This window comes from Leuciscus leuciscus, assembly GCF_965113295.1.
Source record: "Leuciscus leuciscus genome assembly, chromosome: 6".
Taxonomy (NCBI): Eukaryota; Metazoa; Chordata; class Actinopteri; order Cypriniformes; family Leuciscidae; genus Leuciscus; species Leuciscus leuciscus.
This window is the reverse complement of record NC_138730.1, coordinates 43,212,900-43,229,078: the sequence shown is the minus strand read 5'-3', so window position 1 is coordinate 43,229,078 and position 16,179 is coordinate 43,212,900. Positions and strand designations below refer to the sequence as shown.

At 38.6% G+C, this 16,179-nt stretch overlaps 1 protein-coding gene and 1 long non-coding RNA gene across 2 annotated transcripts in view; one reads left to right on the top strand and one right to left on the bottom strand.

Moving 5' to 3' along the window:
• gna11b (guanine nucleotide binding protein (G protein), alpha 11b (Gq class)) overlaps positions 1–16,179 on the top strand; it is a 57,174-nt gene that overhangs the window by 22,479 nt on the left and 18,516 nt on the right. The window lies entirely within an intron of this gene.
• LOC309501252 lies at positions 9,680–12,850 on the bottom strand. The gene is made up of 2 exons (XR_014206818.1): positions 12,411–12,850; positions 9,680–11,520 (listed from the first exon to the last, which is right to left on the bottom strand). It is a non-coding gene; the product is annotated as an uncharacterized lncRNA (long non-coding RNA).

Below are 16,179 nucleotides of genomic sequence, written 5' to 3'. Positions count from 1 at the left end.
GATTCATTTTGCTGAAAGCAGGACATGCTTTATTAAAACAGAGCCGTATTTGCCTTTTGCATTTTGCAGTGTTTTTGGACTAAATCTCTTCATTTCTGTCTCTCTTCCCAGCATCATCTCCTTTCCTTGCTTGACTGCAGTGACGTGATAAGATACAAGTGCTCTTGTTTTATACGTACGCTCAGGAATTGACGGGGTGGTTTGTAGCGGGGGGAAGGGGGTTCGGCCTGTCTCTATGGCAACAACACAGTTTCTCAGCTCTGTCCGCCCACGTGGTCCCCCCCCCCCACCACACACACACACACACACACACGCACGGTTTCAGGCCGGTCTCTGAATGAGACTCCTGCAGGACTTGAGGGACAGTTGTAGCCTAGATTGGAGTGAGTTTTCTGGCTCGCGCTCTCCACTGCTGCCAGCATCTCTCGTGTTATACAGGCCACTCGTGCTGGGCTGTAGCCCGAGGTGCCGCCATATCCTACATCCCAAACTGCTCTCCTATTTCCACTGTGCATGGAATAATTATTGAGCCTGAGAACTGCCAAGTGGTTTTGGGACACTGTTCAGCCCAGATCCAGATTCGGTTAGTTTTCACCGGTTAATTTGAATCTAAAATCAGGATTGTTGAAGAGGACAATCATTAGATGGACAATTACATAACTTGAATATGTTACTGAATTACCTGAAAAAAAAAAAATCGTTTGAATAAATTCACAAATATTATATTTTTATATAGAATTGATAAATTTGTACTATATATGCACTACCGTTCAAATTGTTTTGGGTCAGTAATGCTTTTAAAATAAGGGTTTTTTTGTATGCTCACAAAGGCTGCATTTATTTGATCAAAAATACAGTAAAAGCAAATATTAATATTGTAAATATTTTTGCAATTTAAAATGACAGTGTTCTATTTGAATAAAACATTTCTTTTAATTTATTTCTGTGAAGCAAATCTTGAGTTTTCAGCATCATAACTCCAGTCCTTCAGTGTCACATGAACATTTATTTGAAATAGAAATCTTTTGTAATATTATAATTGACTTATTTTTTTTTTTACTTTACTTTTTTACTTTTATTCAATTGAATGCCTCTTTGCTGAATAAGAGTATACATTTTTTTTTTTTTTTTTTGAATGGTAGTGTGTATATACTATATATATTTGTAAATAAATAGTAAATATAACAAATATTTGTAAATTAATAGTAAAGTGTTATAAAATAGCAAATAAATAAATAAATCATTTATTTTGGTCGTACAGGAAAAATAAAGTAGCTTGAGAAAACCGAACATGCGTTGTAATGCACTACATTGGATGCTCCCAGTGTCTACAGTTTTTGATTATAATGGAAGTGGTAGTTTGATGCTATGTAGTTTTGTTTTGAGTCAGTCTATCTGGACTGAGTCATGGTTCTTGAAATTTTACATGATTAGTAAATTTTTCCATCCACCTCCGACAAATAGCAGTTTTGGATTCTGGTTTAAGACCAGGGGACCGGATTCACGAATCATTCTTAAGAATAAAATTCTTCTTAACTGCTATTTTCTTCTTATTTTCTAACCAAAAAAAAAAAAAAAGTAGAATTTTTGGTATTCGCAAAATCTTTTCTTAAGTGTGTTCTTTGGTGTTCTTTGATTGAAAGGCGGGTGATTTCAATTTAAAAACACCTCAAAGCCCGTCTTTTTGCGCTGTCTGTAGATTACTGTAGTTATCATAATAAGCACGCAGAACATTTTTGTTGCGACTGGCTTGACGGGAGTTAATCTCTCAGCACCGTGTTTTTAATGCGCCGTGTCAAGTTAAAATAGTTATTTTAAAAGAGCCCGTCTCAAGAAGATGCAGCGGCCTTTCTTTCCCTGTCTCTATGTGCTCTCTCTAGAGTGTGCTATCACTGTTTTAATGATCGATCGGTCACTTCAGAGTACTCGTCCACATTACTGGTAATATGTATAGACAGTGAAGGATAAGAGAGGCCAGGCCTGGATTTTATTTGATGTTTTGTTTCTGTTTTATGTGGCAGCCGTCATCCGTGAGGGACTTTCGTTTTGTATTTGTTTATTTATTTATTAAAATCTACTGATTGTTCGCCAGTTCCCGCCTCCTCCTTCCCATAACATCGAACATTGCTACACCAGTGTTATGTTGTAACGCTTAATCTTTGAAACAATCCAATAAATTCATTAAACATCTTACCTTTGGGGATTTAAGACAGGTTGGGTGTTACCCTAACTTTAAGAAGTTATTAACAATGATTTTTAAGAACGTTCTTTTCAGGAATATGAGTATTTCTTAAAGGGATAGTTCACCCAAAAATGAAAAATTCTGTTATAATTTACTCAGGTTGTTCCAAAGCTGTATAAATATATTTGTATTCTGATTCCATTGACTTCCATAGTATTTTTTCCCCAAACCTACTTCAGAATATCTTTCATTTGTGTTCAGCAGAACAAAGAAATTTAAACAGGTTTGGAACAACGTGAGGGTGATTAAATGATGACAGAATTTAGATTTTTGGGTGAACTATCCCTTTTAAAGTTTTTTGGGAATACAAAATATTCTTATCTTTTTTCTTAGATTAAAAAATAAGAAGAAAATAGCAGTTAAGAAGAATTTTATTCTTAAGACTTTCGTGAATCCAGCTCCTGGCCGTCTTCGTCTTTTCTAGGGCAGTTCACCAAGGCCTTGTCCCCTTTTTTTGCAATTCCTTGGATTATTTAAATGAGTGACAGTGGGACTTCAAGATCCGGAAGAAGTGTGTTGTAGACCCAATGAGCCGTTTGTTGTAGTCCTTGAAAACTGTTTCCTGTTAAACAGAATATCTCCCTTTGGAGTGGACTTTGAGCTTTGTAACCTTGCTGATCTTTTTTATGCTCAAACAGCAACATTACACACTAACTTGTTGTGTAAAAGTGAAAAAGCATAATAGGACCCCTTCAAGAATTTTCCAAGAATTGCTCTTAGGAACATTCTTACGAACTTCCTAGAATTGATCAGAACTTCTATCTTAAGAAGATTTTCGTGAATCCGTTGTCAGGTTTTAGAAATTGCTTAGGAATTGTTCAACTTGAAAGGCTTCGGAAGACTTGAAATATGGTTATATGAACTTGTTTTATGAGACTTCTATGGTGCAGTGTATTGCTAAGTGTAATTCACCATTCACTGTCATTGCTGGTAAGGAAATTTCACAAAGCTTATACAGTAGTCAACATTTGAAGTGGATCAAAAAAGTTAATCAAAGTCGTCCTAAGACAAGAACGGGTATTGTTCAAAATTCATGTATAACTTTGATGCAAGGTTTAGATCCACTTTAAATGTTGCTGTAAAGCTATTCAGTGTAAAGAAATGCACAATATTTTGTGTCGGCCAACTGATAAGACACATGTGTTTCCAATCCTGTACTCGTATTCTTTTGCTTCTTAGCTCTGACAGATCCGGTTGTCCAGTCCAGTTTGATTTTGTAAGAGAGCTGAAGCCGAAGCGTGACCGCAGGCCTGCACCGTACCGGCTGGAGACCATAATAGCTGCCCTCCTATTTCTAGGTCATTTCAAAAAATAGAATAAAGACGCATTTGAGTTATGAATATGCCTAATAGTGGACGAGGAGGAGAGCTGGCTGTTTCGGAGGAGCTAAATGACTGATTTAAGAGGAGAGGCTGTCTGTCCTCGTACACAAAGCAGAACGAGAGAGAGAGATAACTGGAAGGGTGGAGTGTATGTTGGGGGCTGTTGTAATCTTGTGACAGGGTCACGAGAAATAAATCAGACGTTTTAAATTATTCTATTTCTTTTGCTCGGCTCGTCTGGGAAGGTTTTGGAGGCGGATCCGTTCGCTTCATGAATGAATGAATGTGTTTAGAGCTCAGTCGGAGGAAGCACCATCTTTAATTTGATGTGAATGAAGACAGCGCTGTGAGTGACAGAAGTACAGGCGTTCAGTGTGTTGTGCTGGCCTGAGGTCATGTCTGAACTCGTCACGCGACTAGTGTCCGACAGAAAGCCTGCAATCCTAACCCTATCTATCTATATGGCTATCTATATGGCTATCGTTGTATTATTGTTCTTTCTATCGTTCTGTCAATCGTTATATCGTTCTGTCTATCGTATAGTTCTGCCTATCGTTGTATCTTTCTGTCTATCGTTGTATCGTTCTGTCTATCGTTGTATCATTCTGTCTATCGTTCTGTCTATCGTTGTATCGTTCTGCCTATCGTTGTATCGTTCTGTCTATCGTTGTATAGTTCTGCATATTTTTGTATCGTTCTGCCTATCGTTGTATCGTTCTGTCTATCGTTGTATCGTTCTGTCTATCGTTGTATCGTTCTGTCTATCGTTGTATCGTTCTGCCTATCGTTGTATCGTTCTGCCTATCGTTGTATCGTTCTCTCTATCGTTGTATCGTTCTGCCTATCGTTGTATCGTTCTGCCTATCGTTGTATCTTTCTGTCTATCGTTGTATCGTTCTGCCTATCGTTGTATCGTTCTGCCTATCGTTGTATCGTTCTGCCTATCGTTGTATCGTTCTCTCTATCGTTGTATCGTTCTGCCTATCGTTGTATCGTTCTGCCTATCGTTGTATCTTTCTGTCTATCGTTGTATCGTTCTGCCTATCGTTGTATCGTTCTGCCTATCGTTGTATCGTTCTGGCTATCGTTGTATCGTTCTGGCTATCGTTGTATCGTTCTGCATATCGTTGTATCTTTCTGTCTATCGTTGTATCGTTCTACCTGTCATTGTATCTTTCTGTCTATCGTTGTATCTTTCTGTCTATCGTTGTGTAGTTCTGCATATCGTTGTATCGTTCTGCCTATCGTTGTATCGTTCTGTCTATCGTTGTATCGTTCTGTCTATCGTTGTATCGTTCTGTCTATCGTTGTATCGTTCTGCCTATCGTTGTATCGTTCTGCCTATCGTTGTATCGTTCTCTCTATCGTTGTATCGTTCTGCCTATCGTTGTATCGTTCTGCCTATCGTTGTATCTTTCTGTCTATCGTTGTATCGTTCTGCCTATCGTTGTATCATTCTGCCTATCGTTGTATCGTTCTCTCTATCGTTGTATCGTTCTGCCTATCGTTGTATCGTTCTGCCTATCGTTGTATCGTTCTGCCTATCGTTGTATCGTTCTGCCTATCGTTGTATCGTTCTCTCTATCGTTGTATCGTTCTGCCTATCGTTGTATCGTTCTGCCTATCGTTGTATCTTTCTGTCTATCGTTGTATCGTTCTGCCTATCGTTGTATCGTTCTGCCTATCGTTGTATCGTTCTGGCTATCGTTGTATCGTTCTGGCTATCGTTGTATCGTTCTGCATATCGTTGTATCGTTCTGCCTATCATTGTATCTTTCTGTCTATCGTTGTATCGTTCTGCCTATCATTGTATCTTTCTGTCTATCGTTGTATCTTTCTGTCTATCGTTGTGTAGTGCTGCCTATCGTTGTATCGTTCTGCATATCGTTGTATCTTTCTGTCTATCGTTGTGTCGTTCTGCCTATCGTTGTATCGTTCTGCATATCATTGTATGTTTCTGTCTATTGTTGTATCGTTCTTCCTATCGTTGTATCGTTCTTCCTATCGTTGTATCGTTCTGCATATCGTTGTATCGTTCTGCATATCATTGTATGTTTCTGTCTATCGTTGTGTAGTTCTGCCTATCGTTGTATCGTTCTGCATATCGTTGTATCGTTCTGCATATCATTGTATGTTTCTGTCTATTGTTGTATAGTTCTGCCATCATAAAAGGGCAACAAGTCCTTGTTTCGTCTTTTTTTGTCTGGTGGAGATTTGGAAATATATATTTTCAATGTTATTCAACCTATTGAAGAGTCTGTACTTCTATTCCTCACAAGTTTGTTTTTTCTGGCTTCTTTATTAATGAAAAAAATAAATAAAAAAAATGATTGTGCACATTCAGGAATTACCAACAACAAGAGTGAATGCAATGCTGCAAAATGTACCGGTGTATAACGGCACATGTCATGTTGTTGTAGAGAAGGCTATATTACCTACTCCTGGCTTGTAATATTTTACACAGACATTAACATTGTCTGCATTTAGTGGCTTGGTATGAGATCAGGGTCCAAATGTAAAAACACACAGGTTTTTAACCAGCACTGGTACGCATTTGTACTGTGTCCAAAAATCGAGATTCTGACCTTTTTTTTTTTCAGGCAGGTAGTCAACTGATTGACTAAAAAAGTGAAATGTGACGTGCCAAAGTTCACATTATACTGCATTATATGACTGTAAGAGCTCATTCAGGAGAGATGCTGATGCGTGTAGTATTTCTCTGACGGAAACTGAATGCACTAAAACAAACAAAAGGGAAGCATTGTTACTATAGCAACCAAATGACTGGCACTTTGAACCTTGAATGCCGATTCTTTTTCCTTTAAAGCACTGCAAATATTTGTCATCAGACTTTCATTCACTTTGTAGTAATAGTTCATAGAGGTACAGAAGAGTTTGTGTAATAATGCCGGATGTGCGTCTTTTAAAAAGATTTTCCACCTCATTGAAAGCATTGTGAACCTGGGTCCGTTTGGGTTAAAAGGTGTGTACAGAGTTAGGAATGGCCTTCAGTCTTTACCCACTGTATTGCTTCAGTCTTCATTTAATCTCATCGTTGTCACAGAGAAATAAGTTAGAATTTTTATTTTTCTGTCTTTTAGGTTTGCTGTGCAAGACTGGCACATTCAGAGATAATAATGAGTCACATACTCATTAGATACTAGAGATCTATTTAAAGGCACACTATGCAGTTTCTGTTTTTCTCAAACAGCGACCCCTAGAGTCACTGTGGAGTACTTATATTTAACGTTACTGTCGAAAAAACCACTCACGCAGAGCCGTCTCTGCACTCTTCCGACCGCGCTTTCTTCGTTTTCTTCGTCGACTCTGCAATGATTCACGTCTGAAATGTGTGCTAGTGTCTTTCATAGAGGCCGCTTCACATGTTGATGTATGTGACGTCGTGCCGTAAAGCAAGTCGTGATTCTCGCGAGATTTGGCCGGGCGCCACCTCTCAAGCTTGCATTGCTGGTTTTGCCAGCAGCGTCCCTCCCCTCCCCCGCTTTGCTATCGGCATGATTCGCCCTACTACGAGTTCGTTTACCATCGAAATCATTTCGAAACTGTTATATTAAGGTACAAATCTTGCATTGTGTGCCTTTAACATCAGACATTTCTAGAAGATTCCCTGCTTCCTGAAATGAATCATGGGTCATTAGAGCCAAATCTTTTGCCCAAATAAGCTTAGGTTTTGTGTTGATGACCATCCTATAAGCCAGGTGTCTCTTGGCATTAATGCATCCCTATATTTGGAAAAATATGTTGTTGTTTAGTTTTTAGTTTTTTTGTGATCGGGGAAATTCCCTTTATCGCAGCGTTCAGGACATTTCCTGGGTCTCTGAGCAACAAAACCATCTTTTCTGCTTTTGTTCTAAGATGCAATTACATTGTGGCGTGTTGCTCGGCTGAACGATAAAACAATTAGACCTGACGCATGTTTTGCGGGTTGCACGTGAGTTTTAAATGATGCACAGATACTGTAATTTGATGCAGTTAGATTTGCATCTGTTTAGCATGGGAAGCAAATGCTGTTTGACCTGTTTGATATGAAGCACATTGACTCTCCAGGGATCCAGCCCTGTCATAACATAATCAGCACTGACCCATTAAAAACCAACTCTTCTTTTTGCTTTGGAAAAGCAGTGTAGACTTCTATGGTCTCTTGTCTCTCTCTTGTTTAAACCTCGGGTGTTGCTACTTCAGTTGTCTAATGCATCACGTCTTAATGTGTTTCCATTTTAGACCTGCTACACAATCAGTGTGTTTAATGGTGATCTCCATTAGCATGAATCCACTGAGAGAAAAGAGAAAAATAGCATTGCTTGTGCTTCTTCTAAAAGATCAGTAAGCTTTATTTCTATTGTTTTTTTTTATTTGGTACTTGTAATATCTGCAGAGAGAAGGTTAAATGTGACTTGTATGTGTGTGAAGTGCAGATTAACTGCACTATTATGTTTGCTTTTATCAAACAACATTTTTGCATTGTAACTAACTATTTAAGTTTTTTTTTTAAATACGCCATTGTAGAATTGTCATTTGGCTGCGTTTACACTGCAAATGCATTTTTTTTTTTTTTACACATGCGGCAATCTATGATTTTTAGTTGCCAAATATTACACAAATAGTTTGTGCAATTGTTAATGGCATTGTGCTATTTAATTTAATGCCACCATTTCATTAAAATCAAAATATCTTTATTATAATTATAATTAAATAAATTATAATATTTAAATAAATTATATTATATAATTTAATAAAAATATTTTAATACTATTATTAAATTCGAATGTATATTGGGTAGTGGTGCAGCGGATCACAAAACTCACGAATCATATTACGGTTCGAATCATATTACGTTTTATTTAATTATTTTTGGATAGTCATTTTTCAGATCAGCCAAAAAAAATTAATAAATAAATAATGGGACAGGGGCAAATGTAACTTTGCTTTCCATGAATGACTTAAATCACACTTTAAGTACTTTGATACCACAGCAAAATCTACTAGCCTAAGTAATAAAGTTCAAACATTATTAAAGACAAGTGAACAGTCACAGATACACTAATTACAACCATAGATAAATACAATATTACAAATAATACAAAGTTACTAATAAAGCATAGTCTAACAGTAGTATTCAAATGTAGAAATGTAATCATTAAATGTATAAAAACACTTAGGCCGCTGTCGGTAGCCTAAAAGAGGCCTAGAAATAGGGTTTCGTTCCACCAAGTGGGGCACTACCTACCTTTTTTATATTTAACATCAGAAATATATAGAGATTCCTTAGGAAAAAGTTCTCCACACACAACCTTGCAGTTTTTGAGAAAAATGATGCTAAAGGTGCCGATTTTGAAAAAAAGGGAAAACATAGGGAATTTTGCACTTTCAAACCTGTTTATCATATAAACCCAAAAATGCCGAATTACCACTTGAAGTACAAAATAAACCAGTTTGAAATGTGTGATATACCTGAAGTTGCTATCTAGGGACAGTAAACATGATAAGATTATCAAGAAAACTTCTACTGTAGCATTAACATCCCAATTACTTCTCATTATGTTGTTCCAATTCAAAGGTAATATTTATAGAATTAAGCCAAAATATAATAACAGAGCTGCCAACTCTCACGCATTCACACGCTCTCACGCCACACATCCATTTTCTCACGCACAGAAAAATCGCGAAGCAAAGAGGACATGGAGACCAACAGAATAGACAGAGCAGGTTACTTATGATATAAAAAAAATCTCAGCTCTCAGATTCTGTCAATTTTATTACGAAATTCAAACAATAAATACCGTTTTGGCGTTTGTGATTGTGACGCGACAGATCCCTAGCGGCACGTGACCCGATCATCTCTACTAGCTAATAGTGAATTAACACGAATGAACAATGTTGAAAGAAACAGTACAGCTTACCGAAATGTATATTCTTCATACATAATATCGATCAATCAATCAAACAAAGGGGCCAATAAAACAGCTGGAGAACAATTATGTCACATAACATTTACCTCAGAAAAGCCATTTAATGACCATAATATAGGCACGTTAGTTGGCTAGAAAAAGAGCTATAGAGAGTATTTAGCTAAATATGTGTACTATATTACATATTTATTATATTTGTACTTATATCATTAAATAAAGTTATTATAATAAAAAACGCATTATATTTAATTTGAGTTATTTTTAACCTTAAATAATACTACCAGCCGATAGGGCTGTCTGTATGTAGCCTATGTATTTTTTTTTTTCTTGAGAAAAATTCACGCCTATCTTGTGTACCTAATATTTATCCAAATGAGTCAATATTAAATCAAATCACAAGAATTGAATTGAAATCGTGAAATTTGTTTCAAGAAATTTGTAAAAAAAATAAATAACAAAAAATAACAAAAACGTAGCTTACCAGAAATTGTACCATATAAACATTGTAACATGTTGTCACTAAACCTAATAAAATTCAGTTTAGTTACTAAAATGTTTTGACAATCACAATACACTTATTGTGATGCAAGTTTTTTTTTTTGCAAACCCCCCCTAATCTCCCCAAATCTCACTCCAAGTTAAACTCAAAAGTATAAAAAAAAAAAACACTTTTAAAAATGACACATTTAATGGTGAATTATTAATTGGCATACACGAGCAGTAACTGCACTACATGTACATATTACCAGGAATGATTATTGTAAACAAGATTTAATTTTGATTTATTTATTTGCCTACCCATCTCTCTCTCACACAGACACTAACCCGACCCCTAAACCTACCCATCTCTCTCTCTCTCACACACACACACACTAACCCGACCCCTAAACCTACCCATCTCTCTCTCACACACACACACACACACACACACACACACACACACACACACACACACACACACACTAACCCGACCCCTAAACCTACCCATCTCTCTCACTCACACACACACTAACCCGACCCCTAAACCTACCCATCTCTCTCTCACACACACACACACACACACACACACACACACACACACACACACACACACACACACACACACACACACACACACACACACACACACACACACACACACACACACACTAACCCGACCCCTAAACCTACCCATCTCTCTCACTCACACACACACTAACCCGACCCCTAAACCTACCCATCTCTCTCACACACACACACACACACACACTAACCCGACCCATAAACCTACCCATCTCTCTCACTCACACACACACACACACACACTAACCCGACCCATAAACCTACCCATCTCTCTCACTCACACACACACACACACTAACCCGACCCCTAAACCTACCCATCTCTCTCACACACACACACACACACACACACACACACACACACTAACCCGACCCCTAAACCTACCCATCTCTCTCACTCACACACACACTAACCCGACCCCTAAACCTACCCATCTCTCTCACACACACACACACACACACACACACACACACACACACTAACCCGACCCCTAAACCTACCCATCTCTCTCTCACACACACACACACACACACACACACACACACACACACACACACACACACACACACTAACCCGACCCCTAAACCTACCCATCTCTCTCACACACACACACACACACACACACTAACCCGACCCCTAAACCTACCCATCTCTCTCACTCACTCACACACACACTAACCCGACCCCTAAACCTACCCATCTCTCTCACACACACACACACATACACACACACACACTAACCCGACCCATAAACCTACCCATCTCTCTCACTCACACACACACACACTAACCCGACCCCTAAACCTACCCATCTCTCTCACACACACACACACACACACACACACACACACACACACTAACCCGACCCCTAAACCTACCCATCTCTCTCACACACACACACACACACACACACACACACACACACACACACACACACACACACACACTAACCCGACCCCTAAACCTACCCATCTCTCTCACTCACTCACACACACACTAACCCGACCCCTAAACCTACCCATCTCTCTCACACACACACACACACACACACACACACACACTAACCCGACCCATAAACCTACCCATCTCTCTCACTCACACACACACACACTAACCCGACCCCTAAACCTACCCATCTCTCTCACACACACACACACACACACACACACACACTAACCCGACCCCTAAACCTACCCATCTCTCTCTCACACACACACACACACACTAACCCGACCCCTAAACCTACCCATCTCTCTCACACACACACACACACACACACACACACACACACTAACCCGACCCCTAAACCTACCCATCTCTCTCACACACACACACACACACACACACACACTAACCCGACCCCTAAACCTACCCATCTCTCTCACTCACTCACACACACACTAACCCGACCCCTAAACCTACCCATCTCTCTCACACACACACACACACACACACACACACTAACCCGACCCCTAAACCTACCCATCTCTCTCACACACACACACACACACACACACACTAACCCGACCCCTAAACCTACCCATCTCTCTCACTCACACACACACACACTAACCCGACCCCTAAACCTACCCATCTCTCTCACACACACACACACACACACACACACTAACCCGACCCCTAAACCTACCCATCTCTCTCACTCACACACACACACACACTAACCCGACCCCTAAACCTACCCATCTCTCTCACACACACACACACTAACCCGACCCCTAAACCTACCCATCTCTCTCACTCACACACACACACACTAACCCGACCCCTAAACCTACCCATCTCTCTCTCTCTCACTCACTCACACACACACACACACTAACCCGACCCCTAAACCTACCCATCACACACATACACACAAGTCAAGCGTTTTTTGTCTATAAAACGCTGATAGCAGGCCGGGTGAAACCCGTAGTTGTTGGGACATCAGAGACCGGTTTGTCCAGGAGGGCAACATGTTTATTAGCAATAGCTAACGTTAGCACCGTAGTGTCCGACGTTTTGAGCCATTCCTACGCACATTGCTTGATTTTTTTCCCATCGGACTTCAGTAAAGGGCTGCGGACCTTTCCCACCATCTTTTCCGACATGAAGAATACACTTTACGGGTGTTAATCGAGCTTGATCGCTGCTATCAGATGAAGATGCGCTGCTTTCGTCCTCCTCCATGTTTACATGTGCGTAGTGATATTGGCTTGATTTCGGCTCTGACCTACTTACATTTTCGATGCTGATTGGTTGAAAATCTAGCTCAACAGTTTTACATGTCTCAATACGCAGTCAATATAGTGTGCCAATAAATTACACTTTTCTCATTAACTGCAGGATAATGCGTGGAGAACTTTTTGCTTGGATACCTTTTATTAACGTTGAACATATTGAGCAAAAGAAAAAGTAGTGCCCCGTTTGTCGGAACGAACAAACGGCCTAACTATAGTGTTTAACACTAAACACTAAACTGTAAAAATTAAATATATTTTAATCTTTGTTTTGTTGTTTGATTAACATTGACTTGGACTGCATTAAGTATTTATAGGCTGCTGTCACTTTAAGACCGAGTGCACGGATCCAATATAATGATACCCATCTGATTTCTTTCTGAACTGTTTATATACACTTAAGACATAATCGACTGTGTTTACGAGAATACATGCCAAGATGGGAATTTTGACATAATTTTGTGTGTATAGTCTGTTCAAGCGGAAGGAGACACGAAAGAGGAATCAGTTCTCTTTGGCCTTTTCTTACGCTTGAATGGTTTAAAATTGCTTGAATGTGTAAAATTGGCCAGACAAAACACGTGCAAATGATAAACATTCACTCTATGAAGGTTAAACTTTGCAGTTAATCCGCAAATCACATGCGTGCCGAACCGTGGGGACTGGTCCGTATGGATCAGGGATCAACTACGATCCGTTGCATCCCTAATATTAGGCTTGACTGTTTTATAGTATAATTTGTCAATACAAGCCCCTTCAATGCCATATAAATTCCAGGGGCTTATTAGAAAAAATTCTAAAAATATATTTAAAATATTGTTCATATGATTTTTTTTTATTATTTTTTTTTTTTACTAAAAGTAACAAATATTAGACCAAGTAAATATCAGCTTGTAATATGTTGACCCTGCACAGTAAATGCAGTTATAGTATATAAAGTATATTGGCAATGGCTGGAAAAATTGGAGATGGGGGAAATGTTTGTGAAACCTGCTTGGAAACTTTATTAGTATTACCTGATGATAGGGGTGTAACAATACCCTCATGTCACGATTCGATGCGTCGATCACGACACTGAACTCACGATACGATATTATTACGATACGATATTATTGCGATACTCCAACACATGTTAAAATGTTAATAAAAAATGTGCTGTTTAAATATTAAAATACTAAATTTGATATTACATTGTGGGTGGAAATGAATAGGCTTGGACTTGGTGCTGATAACCCAATGTACTGTTTATTACATTGGGAGATGGAGACACCAGAATAAAAATAGGCTATTATTCATGATTCTGAAGCTGAAAATACAGAATTATTTTAGACGAATATGCTTGCACTCTGTCACTGACTACATGTATTTAAAATAATGTAGGCCACTTTTTACTGGTAACATCAGACATTTGGCATTATCAGGACCCACAAATATTCCCCCATTGTATTATTATACATTATATTCAACATTATATATAGCCGTTTAATGTAGTACTGACACTAAAACTCTGAAAACTTGAACTCACAGTAATTTTTGGGTGAACTATTGTAACACCTGATGGACAATGAAAGTGTGTGGTAGATTTTGTGCTGCATGTAGAGTTGAAAGCTTCCACCGCAGCACCATATTTACATTCCTCTGAGCCTCAACAATTTTTCAAAAACTGAGTAGGATTTGGCTTTATTTGTGCAGATATGCTCGTGCCCCTTTGCTGATCGGTTCACTTCCGTCAGTCACAGAGGGGATGAAGGATTTTTCTCATTCTGAAAAAGCGGCCTTCATTTGAAATCCTCACTCAGCTGAACCGAGAAGCAGAACAGGAGTGTTATGTAACGACAGACAGGGAAGGAGAAAGAGCTTTTAACTGTGTGTAAAAGAGAGGAAGCCAGGGGTGACGTTTTGTTTGAGAGGTTTGTTGTTCGAGGCGAGTGGGGACAACAAAAACAAAACAAAAACTGCATATTTTGGTATTGTCAGTGTCTCTCAATAGGTTTGTGGTTTTCCAACCAAAACCTACACACAGTTTTCACCTCCTTCTACTGTGGCTACAGTTTGAGCGATGATGCTTTACACTCTTAAAGCGATAGTTCACCCAAAAATGAAAATTCTGTCATCATTTACTCACCCTCATGTTGTTCCAAAACCTGTATGAATTTCTTTGTTCTGCTGAACACAAAGGAACATATATTTTGAAGAATGTTTGTAACCAAACAGTTGTGGGCCACCATTGACTTCTGTAGTATGGGGGAAACAATACTATGGTTACAAAATACTTTGGTTACAAACATTCTTCAAAATATCTTCCTTTGTGTTCCAGGTCTTATTGTGCACGTTTAATTAATGCATGCTATTTTAAGGGACTTCCTTCCTTTTTTCCCTTTGAAAAAGAAACCCATTGAATACCCTGTTTCATTTGGAAATGTTACAGAATTAAAGTGTGTGTGTCATTCCATGTTGACTTTAATCTCTGTCTGAGTATGAGGGTCTGTGTGTGTGTGTGTGGGCGAGTTCACATGTGTGACAGATCATACCAACCCTTTTGAAGTTCAGACTGTACACTGGGCTTCACAGGCATTCAACATTGTTTAGATTTTTTTTTATTTTGTAGATTTTTTTTTAATTAAAACACATTGCATTAATGAAACCTAGAGGTTCCCAAACGTTTTTGTTGGTTGGTTTGTCCCAAACTCCTTAGATGTAAAATCCCCCATGAGCATTTCAATAATTTAATAACATGTTCATATATTCTAATGTTGGTTCATGGTGAAGTGCAGGTCAGCAGATAAAATATTTGTATGTAGGTATATGCACTGAATAAAATGATAAACGCAACACTTTTGTTTTTTCCTCCATTTGTCATGAGCTGAACTCAAAGATCTAAGACTTTTTCTACGTACACAAAAGGCCTATTTCTCTCAAATATTGTTCACAAATCTGTCTAAATCTGTGTTAGTGAGCACTTCTCCTTTGCCGAGATAATCCATCCACCTCACAGGTGTGGCATATCAAGATGCTGATAAGAAAGCATGATTATTGCACAGGTGTGCATTAGGCTGGCCACAATAAAAGGCCACTCTAAAATGTGCAGTTTTACTGTTTTGGGGGGGGTCCGAAAACCAATCATTATCTGGCGTTTATCATTTTGTTCAGTGTGTATATATTTAATACAGATATATAAAATAAAGGACAATTAAACGGGCAAAATAAATTACATTCATGTGAGTCATGAGTTTTTTTTTTTCTCAATTGAACAATTAAGTGTCCTGATGTGCTGCCACATTGTGACCAAACCATCTGAAAGGATGATCATGAATGAAGGATGCCGTTCCTGTGGTCTTTATCTAGTCTTTCAACATAAACCTGACCTCTGACCCTTCTCTCTGCTC